Source organism: Leuresthes tenuis, unplaced genomic scaffold (genome assembly GCF_036924035.1).
Source record: "Leuresthes tenuis unplaced genomic scaffold, fLeuTen1.0.hap1 SCAF_12, whole genome shotgun sequence".
NCBI lineage: Eukaryota > Metazoa > Chordata > Actinopteri > Atheriniformes > Atherinopsidae > Leuresthes > Leuresthes tenuis.
Genome location: NW_027325366.1, coordinates 13663882 through 13684150, shown reverse-complemented (window position 1 = coordinate 13684150; position 20269 = coordinate 13663882). Strand labels below are relative to the sequence as shown.

The following is a 20269-nucleotide window of genomic DNA, read 5'->3' as shown; positions in this document are numbered from 1 at the left end:
CCCTCCTGAGTTGGAGCGGTTTATGTTTTGTAGATTTCATAGCTGTGCTCATCCTCCCCCATAGTTATGGAGGTGAGTGCTTAGGTCTTTCACAGCCTTTACTTTGCTCTGCTTGGAGATCCTCGCCCTGCCTTGCTGTGCTCTGTGTGTTTGTGTGTTTATAATAAGCATCTCTTTGAATCCAAACTGACCCTGCACCTGTGTCCTGTGTCCAAGGTTCATGACATACATAAAATAAAAGCATTACAGCTGGGAGCAGAAAAAGCATTAAAAATATACATCGATCCATTTTCTATACCGACAATCCGTTAATCGGGTAGCGGGTGGGCTGGAGCCTATCCCAGCAGTCATCGGGCGAAAGGCGGGGTATTAAAAATATGTAAAAGAATATAAATATAAATAAAATTAATTAAAACAAGCAGCAGTCCAGATAAGTTAAAAGATACCATGCAGATTTCATGCATAGACAGATGAGAAAAGAAATGTTTTTAACCTGGATTTAAAACTGTCTACATTTGGTGTCAGTTTAATCCCCACTGGTAGTTTGTTCCACTTGTTTTCAGCATAACAGCTAAATGCTGCTTCTCTGTGTTTAGTCTGGACTCCGGGCAAGACCAGCTGACCTGAGTCCTTGGATCTAAGAGCTCTGCTGGTTTTATATTCTCTGAATATATCACGTATTTTGGGCCTAAACCGTTCTGGGCTTTGTAAACCATCAGTAGGCTTTTAAAATCTATTCTGTGACTAACTGGAAGCCAGTGTAAACATTTTAATACTGGTGTGATTTGTTAAGATCTCTTAGTCCTGATTAAAACTCTAGCAGCACCGTTCTGGATGAGCCGCAGATGTTTAATGCTCATTTTGGGAAGTCCAGTTAAAAGATCAGTACAATAATCAAGTCTACTGGAGATGAATGCATAGATGAGCTTCTCCTGGTCTTTTGGGGAGAGAAAACCTTTAATTCTGTTGATGTTTGATCTTGGTGAGAGTTGTGATGTGGCTGCTAAAAGTCAGATCTGAGTCTATCAACACTTCAAGGTTACAAACTTGGTCAGTGATTGTAAGGGCCTGAGTCTCAAGGTATTTACCAATGCTGACTTTGCTACCAAACAGAATGATCTCAGTTTTTTCTTCATTTAATTGTAGGAAATTCTCTCTCATCCAGGTGTTTATTTCCTTCAGACACAGACACAGTACGTCTGCTGGGCTGCAGTCATCTGGTGACAGAGACACATAAAGTTGTGTATCATCTGCATAACTGTGATAATTGATGTTAAAGTTCTGCAAAATCTGACCCAAAGGGAGTATATACAAGTTAAACAGAAGAGGTCTAAGAATTGACCCCTGGGGGACTCCACAAGTCATGGCCACTCGCTCAGCTGCCAATTAGAGTTTTTTTTAACTCTAAACTAAAAGTAGGACCTGAACCAGTTAAGGACCACTCCAGAAAGTCCAACCCAGTTTTCCAGCCTGTGCAACAGGATTCTGTGATCTACAGTATCAAACACAGCACTGAGATCCAACAAAACCAGGACATAACCAGAATCAGTATTCAACCTAATGTCGTTTTTTTTTTATTATTTTTTTCCCTTGTCCTGTCCAGCATTATGGCAGCAGAAATGTAGTCTGAATACCTTTTATGCCACACAGATTTGCTTTGCCAAGGGAAGCTTTATAAATATAAACTGCCCATTTATTTATTTTTGTTTACAATATATAACATGTAATAGAGCCAAACCAGACCGGGGGACAAGGAAGAAGAAGAGCAAAGAAGATTAAACAGAACAAAAATGGAAACAAAAACCAGAAAACCAGCTGCTACACCTGTAAAAACAAAACAGACGACAATCCACGGCCTCTGTTGGGAATCCAGCCTTAGCACCCCTCCAGGAGCACCTGAAAGCAGACAAGCAGAGAAAAAACAAACACACAAACAAACAAAAACAAGCAAGAGTAGCGGCAATTGCATCCAACACAACTGTGGATAGATGATCTGAAACCACAGGATAACACATCAACCGCTTAGCGAGCATGCTACTGGGCTAATGAATGTGTGTGTGTGTGTGTGTGTGTGCGTGAACATGCAATACCCATTGCACAGGACCTACATGATAACCCTGCTTAATTATGAGTGTACAGAGCCACAATTCACAACCTACATACCCAAAGAGACCCGCCCACCAGATGCTACTCAGTGAAACCACCCCCCAAGACCTAATGTGTGTGTGTGTGTTTGATAGTAGTAATGTCTAAGGCAGACCTGGGCAAATTACGGCCCGCCTACCAACCATAAATTACAACATAAATTAAACAAATATCTATGTTGTGTGTGCAATACAACTGTGCTGCTTTTATTTTGAAAGCGCTACGTTTGTGCTACTTCCATGTGGACGTATGTGCGTGAGCTGTGAGTGAAGGTGAACAGCCAAGTGATGCAAGCCAGATTACCCCAAAATGTCAGCTCAAGCTAAGAAAAGAAAAGTTGATAACGAATGCCATGTTTTCAACAAGACATGGACTGCCAAGTATTTCTTTACAGAAATTAAAGGTAAAGCTGTCTGCTTAATTTGTGGTACATAGGTCGCTGTGTTTAAAGATTATAATTTGAATCACCACTACACCACCAAGCATGAGGATAAATACAGAATTCTGACTGAGAAAGAGCGCACAAGGGAGTCTGATGCGTTGCTAGCAAAACTGCAAACCCAGCAAGGACTTTTTACCAAACTTCACACCCCCAGAGATGCAGCCGCCAGGACAAGCTATGTAATTTCTCACAAAATCGCCAGAAAAAGTAAGGGGTTTTCTGACGGAGAGTTCATTAAGGAGTGTTTATTGGACTTTGTTGCACTGATATGCCCGGAGAAAAAGGCAGCGTTTGAGAACGTGTCACTCTTCCGACGCACTGTAACGAGGCGGGTTGAGGACATCGCTGGGAACTTGGAGCTTCAGCTGAAGAACAGAGCGGACGACTTTGACTATTTTTCTCTGGCTTTGGATGAGAGCTGCGATGTACGCGACACCGCCCAGCTCCTCATCTTCTTACGTGGGATAACTGCAGACTTTCAAGTCACGGAGGAGCTGGCAGCCATGCAGTCAATGAAAGGGACAACCACTGGTAATGACTTATTCACAGAGGTAAATGCATGTTTGGACATGTTAGGATTGAAATGGGATTGTCCAAATCTGACAGGGAAAAATGTTGGACTTTTAAAGAGAATGCAGGATAAAGTGACAGAAATTAACCCTGTGCAGAAATTGACATTTTTGCATTGTATTATACATCAGGAAGTGTTGTGCAAGACATTGTTAAAAATTAAACATGTTGTTGATGCTGTAACTAAAACAGTTAACTTCATTAGAGCGAGAGCATTAAATCACAGGCAATTTGTTGCACTTTTGGAGGAAAATCAGATTGGACGTGGTGACATAAGCTATCACTGCACCGTCAGGTGGCCCAGCCTAGGCAAAGTGCTGAAAAGTGTCTGGGACCTGAGAGACCAGATTCAGGAGTTCTGTGTGAAGAAAGGACATGGCATCCCAGAGCTTTCAGATGAAGACTGGGTGGCAGACCTTGGATTCGCTGTGGATGTGACTGCACTCATGAATTAACTAAACGTCAAACTGCAGTGCAAGGGCCTTTTTGTACATGAGATGTACAGTACAGTGAAGGCTTTCATGAGAAAGTTGCAGCTTCTCTCAAGCCAAGTGAAGGACAACATTCTGACCCACCTGCCAACACTAAAGGAAGCCACAAGATCAGCTGATCACCTACACAAGTACTCATCCATGTTAGAAGCACTGCATGGAGAGTTTTCGAGGCGATTTCAAGATTTCAAAACTCTTATAAACTTGTTCAGATACTATATTTTAGTGCATTTTACAATAGAATAAAGTTGAGCAGAATTAAGTTCAAGTTATCGTCGGTGTGGCCCTCTGACACAATTCAGGTTTCTCATGAGGCCCCTTGTATAAATTAATTGCCGACTCCTGGTCTAAGGTGTAATTAAAACAGGGGCGGGGAACTGCAGAGTGCAGCAAAGGGGACCACCTTCGTGGTCCCATCCACTACACCCCACAGAACACATACGACCCCAAAACCCTACATGTGTGAGTGTGTGCTGTGTACAGGAGCCAGAAGGGAGAGGGGTATGGGGATATAGACCGAGGGAGAGAACCTCCCACGGCGAGGGCAGCCAGAGACTGGCTGCAAAAGGCACCCCCGTTGCCTGGGCCTGATGTCTACGAGGCTCGGGGCCTACAGCGACCATATTCGGGGAGATACTGTACCCCCAGAAGGCACCCACTGACCCCACCCCACCTCACCCCATAGGACCTCTACAAAAACCCAAACAAACAAACAAACAAACCACGCAGTCGCAGCAGTCCAGGCCTGAGACCTACTATCACCCAGAGCCAGCAGCCACCACCCCAAGGACCCCAAGGGACCCCACGCCACACCACAAGACAGCCCCACCCGCATTCCCCCAAAACAGCAATGATCAACTCAGTCCCCACGACCCGAGAGACCACCAGACGCCCGAAGCCACACTGTCCCCCCCAGCACACACCCAACCGCCCAGAGTGACGGGACAGTAACCCACCACCACCACTATGTGATAAAGCTAATCAGCAGGGCCCAGAGAGAATGAAATTCAGCCAATTGATGTTTTGAGGTGGCAGACATTGTTTCCATGCTAATATAATCTAAAAGAAAATTTCTAAACTGGCTAATACACAGATAGTTCTTCGCTTTCCAGTTCATGAGAATAGTTTTCTTTGCGATACATAAAACTGTGAGGACCATGTGTGTTGAGTTAATTTCCACGTTGATGTTGTCTAAGTCACCCAGTATGCACAGTGTGGGGCATGCAGGAATGCTAAACTTAAGCCATGTTGATAGGTCCTCACAGACTTCAAGCCAGAACTTCTGGGCAATCGCACAATACCACAAAGTGTGTGCATCAGGTGTGTTGTCTGTGCAATGTGAGCAGATGTTTGAGCGTGTCAGACCCATCCTGAACATCCATTGTCCTGTACAATGTGTTCTATGAATAATTTTGTATTGTATGAGCTGCAAATTAGGATTTCGAGTCATTCTGAAGATGTTCAAACATTTGTGGCCAGAAGCTATGACTAGAACTGATGGATAAATCTGCCTCCCATTTTGAGGATGGTAGAGACATTGTGTCATCTGTCTGAGACAATAATTTATATGTTTTTGATAGTAGTTTTGGGGTGCAGAAGCTTAGAAATTCTGCTACCCTAATGGGGAGTTGTAAGTCTGGTTGGTGGAGGATATATTTCTTGGTTATTATAGACTTAAGTTGTTGATATTCTCGGAATTTATTGCTGCCTATCTCATGTTGTGATATGAGCTCATCAAATGAAATAAAACTTACATTTTGGATTATATGTTCCAGATGTTTGATTCCTTTGATCTTCCACAGAGTAAAGTTTAGCATTTTTTGTATTGCAGGGTGTCAGGATTGTTCAAGATGGGTGTAAGTTTACATGGGAGAAGTGAAGGCTTTGTTATTTTAAGAAATTCCCACCAGGCTGTCAGAGAGGTTGCTGATGTTAATGCTTTTGAAACATTTGTGATTTATTACGTTTTGACTAATAAGTGGCAGGTCAGACATATCCAGACTATCACACAATGCTTGTTCTATATTTATCCATGGTTCATGTAGTGGGTTAGGTTTAAATCATTTTGATATATATTGTAACCTATTGGCTAACAAATAGTTCTGAAAATTAGGTAAATCTAATCCACCACTGTCCTTGGTCTTCTGTAGGGTTTTTAAATTAGGATTTGTTTTTCCACAGAAATTTGGCAATGCATGAATCTAGTGACTTAAACCAAGTAGCAGATGGTTTTATGGGGATCATTGAGAAGAAATAGTTAACTTTTGGTAGTATAATCATTTTAATGGTTGCAACTCTTCCCATAAGTGACATGGGTAATGACTTCTAACGAGTGAAATCGTCCTCTACTGTCTTTAATAATTGCACATAATTTAGCTTTGTTAGCTCTGAGAGCCTGGAGGAAATGTTTATGCCTAAATATCTAATATTTCTTGACTGTAAAGTGATCGCAGGTATATTCTGGACCCGACATTTAATGGGCAAAACTGTGGTCGTAGACTAGTTGATAGTGTAATCAGAAAGTGCTGAGAATTTATTTATGAGTGTGATCGTGTGAGTGATAGATGTTTGTGAGTTCTGAAGGAAAAGTAATAGTAGTAATAGTAATCATCAGCATAAAGACTTATTTTATGCTCAATATTTTGGGGTTGGATGCCTTTGATATTTCTATCTTGTCTTACCAGCTGCTGAAGGTTCGATGAAAGTAGCAAAAAGTGAGGGGGAAAGTGGGCAACCCTGTTTTGTACCTCTCTGCAGACTGAAGCTTGGAGAAGTTTGATCATTTGTCCTGACACATGCATTTGGGGAGCTATATAATATCCTTATCCAGTTGATGAAGTGTGACCCAAACCCGAATTTGTTTAATGCAGCAAATAAAAATTTCCAGTTCACTGGAAGTTCAAATGCTTTTTCTGCATCGAGAGAGACGATTGTGGTTTCCAAGTTGTTGATGGTAGAAGTCTATGAGATTACTTAGCCTGTGTGTGTTACTGGATGAGTGTCTACCCTTTATAAAAACCTATCTGGTCAGGATGTATTATAAGGGGAGTTATTTTTTCTATTCTTTTGACGAGGGCTTTACAAATTATTTTGAGGTCTGCATTTATTAGAGATATTGGGCGGTAGCTGGATGGAAGGACAGGGTCTTTTCCTGGTTTCTGTAGAAGGATAATGTTAGCAGAGTTCATGTGTGGGGATAATCTGCCATTCTGCTTAACTTGTAATACCATTTTGTAAAATATAGGTGCCAAAACAGTCCAAAATTCTTTGTAGAACTCTGATGGAAAACCATCTGGTCCTGGGGCTTTGTTACTAGGCATATGTTGAAGGGCTTCACAGAGTTCCCCTATTGAGAGAGGTAAATCCAGAGCCATTGCCTGTTCGGTTTGTAATTTTGGAAGGTTGATATTACCAACAAACTGATCTATGTTACTGTCTGATGGATCATTTTGTAATGAATAAAAGGTTTTACAGAAGACCCTAAAAGCATTGTTGATTACATCAGGGTCATGGGTCACATTTCCTTTTGAGTTTTTCACAGAAGTGATTGTTGTTTTCTCTTTGTTTCTCTTTAGTTGATTAGCTAGGAACCTTCCAGATTTATTTCCATGCTCAAAGTTCTCCAAGCGAAGTCTTTGTATCTGAAACTGTGTTTGTGTTTGTGTTATTAATAATTTTGTTTAATTCAAGTTTAGCTTTTCTTAGTTCATTCAGTATGTGTTCCTCTTTAGAGGCACTGTAGACAACTTCTAATGATTTAATCCTGAGTTCTAAATCTGATATCCTTGAACCTTCCCTCTTTTTCTTATTTGAGTAAAAAGAGATTATTTTGCCTCTCATAACGGCTATTTCGGCTTCCCAGAGAGTACAAGCTGACATTCCTGGCAGGTCATTGTTTTCTAAATATACAGACCATTCCCTTTTGAAATAATTAATAAAATCAGGGTATTTTAGTAATGATATATTAAATCTCCAATTCCAAGCTGGTGGTGTAACTCTGTTATTCTTCAGTGTGATAGAAACTGGAGCGTGATCACTGGATTTTGGTGTCTGAAATATCACTCATTAAGGAACAGCTAAATAAGAAATAATCTATTCTTGAACAAAGTGAGTGGTGAGTGGTGTAGTGGTGAGAAGAAGGTGTATTCTCTAACAGTGGAGTGGTGGGAGTGCCAAGCATCACAAAGACCAAAATCATTAATTTACTGTTTAACAATATTTGTGGACTGCCAGTTCCGCTGACTTCTTGAAGTACTGACTCTGTCTACTCATGAGTCAGACACCATGTTAAAGTCCCCTCCTATGATGAGTGTGTTATATGAGTGATCAGAGAGTGAAGTGAAAAAGGAGTGAAAAAATGAGGGGTCATCAACATTTGGACCATATATATTTGCAATGCATAAATTCATATTTTGAATAGATAAATCAACAATTATAAATCTACCTTCTGGATCTATAACTGTGTTGTGTACGGTGAAATTTACTCTTCTGTTTATCAGAATGGCTACACCTCTTTGTCTGGAGTTGTAACAGGCTGAATACACATGAGGAAACTATGCTGTGGTGAGAACATCAGCTGCAGTCTTTGATAAATGAATATCCTGTACTAAGACAATGTATGCCTGTAAATCCTTCAACTTATTGGAGATCTTCAATCTCTTCTCCCTGGACCCAGCTACATGCACATTCCATGAAATAAACCTGAGCATGGACATGCTCAGACTAACGCAGTGAGTGCTGGATGCTTCCTAAAAGCATCCCGTGCGTGTGTGTGCATAGATGCTTGCATGAACATGCCATTGTTTGTGATTGTGTTCGTCAGTATGGGCTAGCTACCATATGTACGCCCAGTCAATGCTGTGTGGTATTTGATTGCGTGCTCTGCTCAAATCTTCATGTGCGCTGTGCTTGTTAACATTACTTATTAAGGTGGAAATGCAGCGGGTTGGGGAAGAAAGACAGAATAGAAAAACAGTGCAAAAGAGTGGAAGTGTGAGATAGAAAAAAGAAAAACAAAACAAAACAAGACAAACCCAAATAAACAAATATGACCTGCATACATCCTATGCTGGTGAGACTGGCTGTGAGCTATATATTTTGCTTTGACGGATAACTGTGAATTGGATAGACTATTTCAGAGTTACTTATATACCATCTGCAGTGAAATGATTTATACAAGGTAATGAATTCTGATCATCTGGAGTTTAGAAGAGCCAAGGAGTGGTTTCCTGGTCGCGGTACAGCTGCCAGTTGATGAATAATTTATCCACCGCGATGACAGCTCGGGAGCCTCCTTCCATGAACTTTCTCCGGATAGGGAACAGAACCCTGCGTCTTTCCAGGATTTCTTTGGGAAACTGGTCGTTGACGCTGAAGTCCGTTCCTCTCAGTTCCCTGCTGTGGCCCCTCGCCTCGACCTTCTGTTGATAGTGTTCAAACTTGGCCACAACCGGTCTTGGTCGGCAGGCATCAGGTCTCTTCCCTCCCAGCCTGGAGGTTTCAGTTGATTTTGGATAAAGTTTTTTACTGTGAGTTCAGGATCCTCGTCTGCCTGCTCCGGGATTCCAGAAAACACCACTTTCTCCCCTCATACTGCAAGCCTGGAGATCAATAATTGATTCTTTCATTCTCTTAGAGATCTGGCTCATTCCTTCAGTGAGTGATTTCACCGATCCTCTGAGGGATGCGTTTTCTTCAGCCAGCGTTTGCACCCGTTGCTGGCTGAACTCCAAGGACTCCCGTAATGACTCCGATAGATTCCAAACTACACCTTGTTCAGACCTCCCTGACTAACCATTGCCGAACTGGAGGGCTCTGCGATAGACCACGAGACCAGTATCACGGACCTGGAGTGGCATTGCGAGGTGCTGATGGAAAGCAACAAGGCTACGAAGCTTAAGCTACTTGGCCTCGAGAGCCGCTCGAGACGCTCAAACATTAAAATTACGGGTTTTCCAGAAAAGTTTGAAAAGGGAAATCCAACACAATTCACAGCTGAGTTTTTGCCACAACTCCTCAATCCCAAGAACTTCCCTAGCGGTCTTAAGATGGATCATGCACACAATCTTGACTGACTCGCCCTCGCACCTTGATCATGAAAATCCATAACTTTTCCGTGAAGTAGAAAACCCTTAAACTCGCCTATCTACAATCTCCTCTGTCCTTCAACGGAGCCCGGATCAGCATATACCCCGCCTTCCCTCCTGAGATATTGGAACAACGCCGAGCCTACGATGGAGTAAAAAATAAACTAAGGGAGGTGGGTATTCAGACATGGTCTCCTCCTCCCTGCGCACCTGATCTTCAACTTTGATGCAGAACGGAAAATATTCCAGAATCCCGCAGATAACGAAGAATTCATCGACAGGTTTGTTACACCAGCCACGACCGCCACTGCCCCTTAACAGAATGTTGCTCCAGATGTCTTCTTTTACCCCGCCATTATAAAGTGTTCAGCCCGATTTTGTTTGTATTAGCAGGTGATAAAATGAGGTTTGGTGTGGCTCCTCGGTGAGCTCATCATTAAGGTAACGTTACACCATGTTCATTTCACATACCAACAAAGTTAGTCTATACAGACAATTTTGTGTAGTGTTAAGCCGTTTCCCAAAGCTTATGAGGTATTCATGCTCTGCTTCGTTTGGGGAAGTAGATGGGGGGTGGGTTTAATGTTAAATGTTTCTGTTTTTTTTTTCTGTTTTAATTTGTTTTGTTTTGTTCTCTTGCTTCCCTGCTCTTATATTCAACACCACCGTCATCATCTCTGCCACTATGTTAAAGTATATTGATCACACAATGTTTTGTCATGGTTACTAGTTGCTCCCCTGTCTCTTCACAAGGCGGCAGCCTAACCTTACTTAGTTGGAATGTCAGAGGTTTAAGGACCAATTTAAAGAGAGCAAGGTGATAGATATAACGCCAGAGGAAGTTTTGGGGGCTATACGTTCTTTCCCCAATGGGAAAGCAGCTGGCCCAGACGGTTTTGATATTGAATTTTATAAAGCATACATAGGCACAGTTACTCCTATCATGTTAAGAATGTTCAATCACTCTATTGCTACTGGACGACTCCCTGACTCTTTATATTCAGCTAACATATCTCTGACATTGAAAAAAGACTCTCTTCGGATGTGAGCTTAAGGTGTTTACTAAAATATACTTGCCAATATACTTAATAAATGCATAGCAAGTGTAATCCACCACGACCAAACTGGATTTATCCCAGGAAGATTCTCCTTTTTTAATGTTAGACGATTGATGAATATAATGAATATAATGTACTCCAAATATGATAATGAACAATCGCCATCCTTGCCCTTGATGCAAGGAAAGCCTTCGATCAGGTAAAATGGAAGTACATTATAACAGTGATAAAAGAGTTTGGTTTTGGCGAAAACTTTGCTTCCTGGATCGAAATGTTATATGCTTGTCTATCTGCTTCGGTTACGACTAATTATAACAAATCACCTACTTTTCCAGCGCTCTTACCGTCAGGGCTGCCCTCTGAGCCTTTTACCTTTTACGACGGTGATACAGCCCCTTCCTGTCAGTATAAGAAATCATCCCTCCATTCCTGCCTTGATTTTGGGCAGAGTCAACTATCGCATCTTGCTCTAAGCGGATGACGTGACCTTGCTTCTTTACTGTCCCGAGGAATCCTCGTCCTCTTTGTTAAAACTCATCAGTAAATTTGGAGAACTATCCTATTGCCCCTTTGAATGGTGGATTAAATCTAAACTTTATTGAGAATCTCCGTTTTCATATTGCTACATTACCACACAACAATGTGAAAACATGAAAACTGTTGTTCTTCTGTAGATGAACCTTACATTTAGGCTACATAATGTTGGCGATAGGCCTATTTTAGTTCAAAAGAAGTTTTGGTTAAAAGACGTTTTCGCTGCACAGGATACTGCCTCCACACAGTATACTCTATTAACTCTAGACACCAACTTATACAATTTAAAGTAACTCATAGACTGCATTACTCCTGCACTTAACTGCACTCATTTTATCCATTTGTCTCTACAACTTGCCCAAAATGTAAGTCAGCAGTAGGCACTCTGGGACACCTTTTTTGGTCTTGCCCCAAACTGCACGTATTTTGGACAGATATATTTTCAAGTGCCTCTCTAAAATACATGACTGTGTTTTTCCACCAGATCCATTCACTGCTATACTGGGCAGGTCCCAAGGTCTTTCAGCTCTAACCTAAGACCCAACCCAACTAAGGATCATCCAGTATGCATGATCATTGCGAAAAAGGAACATTCTAACCCTTTGGAAAAATGAGGATGTCCCTTCTTTTAAGAGGGACATGGGGGCTATGTTTGCAGGTGTATTGCTGTCTTTATAGTATGTAGTCATTTCAGCCATAGAAGATTGTTAAACGTCTTGACATATTGGTAAATTAACTGTACTTATATAGCACTTTTCTAGTCTAGCTGACCACTCAAAGTGCTTTCATGCCACATTCACCCATTCACTCACACTAGAGAGTGCATTCTAAGCATTCACACACATTCATACCAATAGATGCATTGTGGGGTTCAGTATCTCACTCAAGAACATTTATATTTTTGGGAGTTGAACTGCCCTTCCTCCTGAGCAACAGGCCATTGTGGAAGGAAACATGTATTATTCACAGTGGATTTCTCATCATATCTGGCTGTAACAGAATAATAATTTAATATATTCCACTGGACTTCCTGACCTGCATCGTAACAAAATCAACTGTCTTTTTTGGGCAATCTCAATGTATCTGCTATCCTGACTAGAGCTTTTATCTCAAGTGCTAGAGTCTGAGGACCTATCCATGAATCTTTCTCTCATCTCTTCTAGTTGTGTTGTTTTTATGTTTGTCACTATGGTCTACATGTCTATATGTCAGTGCCTCATGTTTTCTTTTCAAGGAAAGCAAAAGTAAGTGATACTGAGGGGATTTCTGAGGTTTGAAGGCAACATAGTAGAGATTTAAAGAGTATAATGAGATGGATTTAACATGATATTCACATGCCATGTAACGTAGGATAAGCTTGAATACTTCACAGACTGCAAGCTAGCAAAACAGTGTCTTGATTAAAAGAAAAAATAACTTAGTCTGTCATATATCAACAGTCTCTCATAAACACATTCTGCTTTTGGATTTGTAATCCAACATCAGCAGCAGGGTCTCTGCTCTCTTTCAGGATGGTATTCCTCTGGCCGATAGGCTCATCTTTGGATGTGGAGATGAATGTGTTGTATAATGTTTGCCCACTATCTTACAGACCTTTCACTTGTCATGAGAGCAACAAATCAGAAATAAAACATCATTTTTAATATGGTGCCTATGCTGGGACAGAACCACAAGTTCACTCACAGCCCTGCTAGTGTTTAGGTGTGTTCTTGTATGTGCAGTGTTTGTGGTGGCACAAGTAGTCAAACAATTTGATGAAAAAAGTAGGAAAACTAATTTTACCTTAACAAAAATACTTTAATTCTTTTCCAAAAAAATTTTGTGAGAACAATATTATAGGATTGTAATGACCTTTGACGCAGGAGGACTCAAAATGCATAACTCAGGGAAGGTATGTAAAAAAAAAAGGCTTTATTCCAAAAAAACTAAAGATGCTCACAGGGAGGATAATCTAAGACATAAATCACAATGGAAATGATCTTAATGTAGTAATGCTTGATAGTTTGAACTCACTTGATGGACATGCAAGATGAACTGGCAATGAGACATGGGAGATTGTAAAGATATTCAGTGATTTAGCAGTAATTTGTAATGGTTTGTAAAGAGACACTGAAAAAACAATTGATCAAAAAAAGTAATCATATGTTTTAACTCTAATTATCAGGACTTACTGAAAAGCAGAAAGTCCTAATTTTAGTGGCTGGGTGTTTCAAAACAAATGACATGAACAATTTTTTAATAATTTAACCTCTTCTTCTTTGGAGCCCCGCTGTACTGAGTTTGGCTGTATTCACTAAAGAGGCTGCCTGGTAGTAAAATTACTTGAATTTAGGGTTTTTTCACTTTTTTTTGCAAATGGTTTGTTAAAATCTGCAGTTTATAGGTTTAAGAACAGGTTCAATAACATCATAAACTTGAGGTGATATGAGTTTTGATTGGGGGAAGTAACATGCTCACAATTCCATTGTCACAAAACACATCATTTTAGACTTTATGTATCATATTTATTTCCAAATATTTAACAGTATTGTAGTATCAAATGCACATGCTCATTTCATACTTCATTAAGTTAAGTGATACTGATATACTTTGATTTGTTATAATTACTAACTTCTCTCCACTAGGGTTTGTGCACATCCTGCTTGCAAGCAGTGAGAAAAACAGGCATATTTGAATAGCTGAGTTATCACTTGGCCAATTGCTGTTTTTCCATGACAATGAAAACAAATCCAGCTTACACTCATTTCTGCTTTCTCTCAGAATCTGTATGTGTGAGAGAAAGCCTCCCTCTGCCCCCACTCTATAAAGGCTTGATCTCTGCCTCTGTTGAATATGTTAATCTATCTGGTGGTCCCCCTGCTCTTTCTCTCTGTCCATGAGACCCCCACTGCCCCACGCATCCTTCCCAAGTAGGGGAAGGGAGATCTTCAATGCATCAACAGAAGCTTGGTGGGCCAGGACTTCATCCCCTGGTCGATTGTGTGTGGTGAACAGAAGAGGGGGAAGGAGAGTTGCAGGACGTAATCCTATTGACCATCTCTATCCCATATGGTAAACACACTGGCCTCTCCAGTAGTACAGTCAATGAAGTGGTGGGTACTGCTTGCCTCTCCACTTTTGCCTGGGCACTTTTCACTTATTCTCAGCCTCTAAACCTCATGTGAGATAACTGGTGGAGATAAGACCAGGATAGTTTTGTTGAGTTGTCATAGAGTTGAGAGTTGCATCTGATTATATCTTAATTACACATAATTACACATGTACATATCTATTTTCTATTTGTATATATGCTATCATAAATTTCTATGAAGTAAAGAAAACATGTTAATCTCCAATTTGAAGGTTTCGCTAGCCTGTTTTTTGCTTTGCATGAACCCCCCGCCGTTTTATTACCTAAATTGTTGAGGAAAAAAGAGTGTTTTTGACAGCATTAAAAACATATTCTTCATGGTTGGGTATTATTTGTAAAGAACAATAGGTAATAATAGCATTTAGTAAAAATTGTGTAAAATAATGAAGGGGCCGATAATGTGTATGTCTGTGTCAGTGCTGGTGGGAAGAAACTGGTCTTGTGTCAGCAGCAGCCTGAACGTTTGCTCAGTTCTTGTGGAGGTGTGGGTGCCCATGAAGGGGGGCTTTTTGTGCCAGTTAGAATCCATGTTAGCTATTCAGCCCCAGCCATGTCAATTGGCATATGGTTGATCCATTTCCAATGTGTTCATGTAACCAGAAAATACTGCCTTTTAGATGTCTGCTTTCTCCCTTAAGCGAGTGAGATTAAGAAGTAATGTTGCTCTCTCCCTCTTCAACATGGAGACAGTGGAAGTGACAGAGACAACGAGGCAATTAAGACGCTCGAGCCTGCAGAAGAATCAAAATCAGAACACAGTATTATTGCACTTAACCATAATATTATTGCATGATTCTGACAGACTGGCGCACAGAGTATATATGTATGCAGGGTGCAATTTGTGAAAAAAACAGAGGGGGGGGTAAGTTTGAGAAACATTTTATTCAGAAAAATTACCACACAACAGTATGAAAACATGAAAACTGTTGATTCTTATGTAGATAAACCTTACACTTAGGCTACATAACGTTGGCGATAGGCCTATTTTGAATGTGAACTTAACCAATGCATTAGCAAAAATATTTTCTCAAAATATTGTTTTTAAATTTGCGAAATCAAAATTAGCAAGTGAGTCTCGGCCTGGGAGCTCTCCTCAGCCAGGGAGATGCTGCTGTCCACCATCCGATCAGCAATGTCAGATCTTATTTCATCTTCTGTTATAAAATATGACGATATGCTGCTCTGGATTCTTTGAATTTTTTTCTCCATTTGATTTAAGCTTTTGTTATAGCACGGATGACGCAGACAGGAAGTTGGACTTGTGAAGCGCAAGAAAATCTGGTTGTTTTTAAAAAAAAATAAAACTGCTTTCTGCGAACGTGACGCCTCTTACTCGCTCCCGGGAGATCAAAATCACAGCACAATCAAAATGAACACGGACCCTTTGACCCTTTAGTTGTTAATGATTATGATCTAATGGTGAAAATACTTTGGGTGGGAGGGTATCGGGTACGTGGAGGATTTTGGCCTGTACATGCATTCACCAGTGTGTTAATGACGTCCTCATTCTTTAATATTCCTCCAACGAATCCACACCTTAGACAAGATGGCTGCAGGCACTTCCGTGGAGTCTGACGTCAGTCAAGTTTCATTCAATATATTCAAGGTGTCATTCAATATATTCAGAGTTTCATTCAATATATTCAGAGTTTCATTCCATATATTCAAGGTTCATTCAATATATTCAGAGTTTAATTCCATATATTCAAGGTTCATTCCATATATTCAAGATTCATTCAATATATTCAGAGTTTCATTCAAAATATTCAAGGTTCTTCAATATATTTAGAGTTTCATTCCATATATTCAAGGTTTATGCGATATGTTCAGAGTTTCATTCAATATATTCAGAGTTTCATTCAATATATTCAAGGTTCATTCAATATATTCAGAGTTTCATTCCATATATTCAAGGTTCATTCAATATATTCAGTTTCATTCCATATATTCAAGGTTCATTCAATATATTCAAGGTTCATTCAATATATTCAAAGTTTCATTCCATATATTCAAAGATTAATTTCCACAATAAAATCCTTATTGTATTTAGGTAGACAGAGGATGGGAAGATGGCGCACAGTACAGGGTTAGAGTGACCTACCTCAAAAGAGGTCAGTTCAAAACTGGCGAATGGAAACTGTTGAAAGCACTGTCTGTCAGACTGGGCTCAGACAAAGGAAGGACCCAAATGCACAACCCGTAGGCAGACCTCTGGTTAGCAGTCTTTATCAACAAACAAAAAAAATCACCTGACTGGGAAGACAAAAAATCACAGACTAAGCTGGATAAAACTGAGTGACAAATATGAAGAGAAAATTGACTCGAAACATCTGTGCGTGCGTAGCACTTGACGTGTGTGCGTACAATCTGATTTGTGGTACTACTTGATTTGTGTACGCGCACTACTTGATTTGTGAGTACTACCTGATTTGTGCATGTGTAACTTGCTCGAAGTTACGGACAAAACAAAAAAAAAGAATTCAAAAAGTCTCTGACACACACAAATCGTTAAATACGCACACACAAATCGCCTGATACACGCACACAAAGCTATAGATCAGCACAAAAGATTTTGAGACTGTTTTCACGCCTCCGGGAAGCTTCACAGATTCGTCCATGCATGGTGCATTTAAGTACTGGTGGAAAGCTGGGTCATCTGTATTTTCATCTGAGTTAAGCGTTATTTCCCTCGGTACTTATGATACGTACGTATGTATGGTACCCTCTAAACTTGTAACGAATTGAGAATAATTGTGGTTAGCAGGAGTTAAATGAGAAATAAGTGGAGGACGGCGCATCAAAGTACCAGACACATAAAACGTTATCTGAAATGATCTGAAATACTGGCTGTCTCATTATAATCGGATAGCAAAGCGAGCAGATTTAACTTGTACTTACTTCAGAGGGTAGACCACCGTGATGCCCCGCCATTACCCTCATCTTGCCTCCCGATTTGACTGTCAATTTTTCCCAACCAAAGAACAAGTCCACCATCAAGCGGTCGTTGCTTTAAAACATCTAATTACATTTGTAAGGCTCATAAATACGTATCTGTGCATATAAGGCATTTTAGAATATTACGAAGTAAATATGTTATAACCATGGGGTGCGGAGATATTCTCTTTTCCACAGATCCACAATTCGTTACAAGTTTATCGTGATACCACAGCAGGTTGCCATGGAGAAGTCCTTGATTGGGTCCCAGTCGGAGTCAACAATCACCAGGTGTCCAAGAAGAAGGGAGGGGGAGAAGTAGTTCAGAGCGTCTCACAGCAGTGATTTCAGGAGAGTTGTTTCAGCAGCAGCCTTGGCCAAGACCGTTGCCAGGAGAGCAGGAATGCAGATTAGATTATAATTGTTGGTTAGGGCGAGTAGTCGTTTTCAATGGACACGACTCACAATGTTTGTCCATTCTGGTCACAAAAACGATCCATACGACTTTGCAAAGCCACCAGCAAGATGTTTTCCACATTGCGGTTAATGAGCACAGTCTTAGAGCCAATAGCTCTGCCCACCGATTCAAACATGCCGGGCAGCTTGGGGCCTGTGATGCTGTCTCCGACTTCCAAATTTTGTCAATTGCGTTTCGAGACCAGCCAATCAATTCCATGATTTAGTTTGAAAGCAATGCAGAGAGAGGCAATGAAGTTGAGACAGGACCGGACAAGACAAGAGAAGCAGGAGAGATATGGGAGAGGGCAGAATCAAGAGAGAGTAGAAATGCGACCACCGTCGTTGAGAGACGGAAGAAGAAGCAGCAAATAGCAGCAAAACCAACAAAACCAACAAGTCAAACAAAAGTAATGAAACAGCACAACAACAGAATGAATAAAAACCCGAAGAATCAAATGAAATACTGAAGACAAGCAAGAAGCGGGAGGAAGTAAAGACTGTGAGAGCACAGAGACACACAGAGGAGCTGAGGTGACAATCTAGTAAGAAGTGAGAGAAAGACCGGCGTATATACAGACTCAGTGGGCCGACAACGAGCGACAGGAATGAACACTGATACCGTAAGTATAGGTGGCGGAGACAAGGAGGGGGTAAAAAGGAAACAGAGACAAGTTGTCAAAAGAAATCAGGAAACAGAACACACAAGGACACAGATAGAAACATGGGAGTACCCTCCCCCTCAGGCACCTGATGGCCCAGGAGCCTCCGGATGGCGCTGGCGGGACTGATGGCGCAGATGAGGTCGGGATCCAGCATGTTCTTAGAGGAGACCCACGGCCTCTCCTCAGGACTGTAGTCCTCCCAGGGTAGATGTATTTAAGCTGGACCATCGTCAATGAGCCTGGGAGAAGGTGGGCTTGGGGGGACCAGACGGGACACACAAACAGGCTTGACGAGATTGACATGAAACACGGGGTGAACATCAAGGGACGAAGGAATTTTTTCAATCTTGTCTTTAGTGCTCTGATTTTATCTATTGTTCTTATTTCTTTATTTTTTAAAGGCACTTTGAATCACCTTGTTGTTGAATTTTGCTATACAAATAAACTTGCCTTGTCTTGTAGGCGGCAGAACTCCTCAGAAGGACCTGTCGAGTCCACATGCGCCTACTACGCAGGACCAAAGCCCAAAAATCTCTGAACATCTTTATGACAAGTGGGAATAGACCAACTAGTTTTGGAAGGGTCCGCAGAGAGATGACAAACCCCAGAAAAGAGACTGTGGTCTGGACTGGTGAAACTTGCATCTCTCAGTTTTCACATACAGGTGGTTACCTAACAGCCTCTTAAGCACTTGTCTGACGTGTTGTACATAAGTCCTTTCATCAGTAGAGAAAATGAGAATATCTTTAAGGTAAACAAACACAGAGGTATATACATATCACAAGGAACATCATTCAAAAGTGCTTCAAAGACAGCAGGTGTGTTCGTCAAACAAAACAGTATCACCAGATGCTCATAGTCCACTTCGGTCATTGAATGCAGTTTTCCTTTCATCATCCTTTCTGATCTTGACTAGATGATATGCATTACGCAGGTCAAGCTTGGTAAATAGTTTAGCACTGGACAGAAGCTCAAAAGCAGATGACATTAAAGGCAAAGGATAGAGGTTCTTAATAGTTATTTAATTCAAACCTTGATAGTCAATACAGGGTCTTAGAGACTCATCCTTCTTCTCCACAAAGAAGAAATCAGCTCCTGCAGGGGAGGCAGAAAGTCAAATTAGTTTAGTTTTGAGTGACGAATCCACATAATCCTTCATAGCCTGCATCTCAGGCACAGTCAAATAGCACAGCCTCCACTTAGGAGACGCAGTGCCTAGAAGTAGGCCTATGATACAATCATATGGCCGATGAGGATGAAGTGATGTGGCACTATTAAAGACCTCCTTGAGGTTGTCATAACATCTAGGAACCTTGTGCAGAATTGAGGATCAGCATAAGGTTCTGCTGGAGCTATGGAGACAAGGAGGTAGATCCCTGGCAGAGATCCCGACAGCTGTTACCCCGTGCTGTTACATCTTACCACTGCTCCAGTCAAGGTGCAGGTTGTGTTGAAGCAGCCAAGGGTAATCCAGCACCATCGGGTGCTGCAGGGCAAAGTAGAAGAGGAAAATAAGGTCTTCGGAGTGATGATCCAGCACTTGAACTGGAATTGTTTGATATGTAATGTGGCAAACCAGAGGATTGTCCAGAGCTTTAGCCTCCACTGGTATATCCATAGGAATAGCTTGAAAGCGGAGAGTTCTCGCAAACATAGTGTCTATTAAGTTGTCGTCTGAATCTGAATCAGTAAACACATGTGTGGAAAGAGTCACAGCAGCAGAGAGCAGAGTAACCAGAGGTCGAGGACCTGATGACA

General features: G+C 41.1%; 1 pseudogene; it reads left to right on the top strand.

Annotated features, from left to right (window-relative positions):
* Positions 1 to 66: 66 nt before the first annotated feature.
* Positions 67 to 19049, top strand: LOC140319903 (general transcription factor II-I repeat domain-containing protein 2-like; annotated as a pseudogene).
* The last annotated feature ends 1220 nt before the right edge of the window (positions 19050 to 20269 follow it).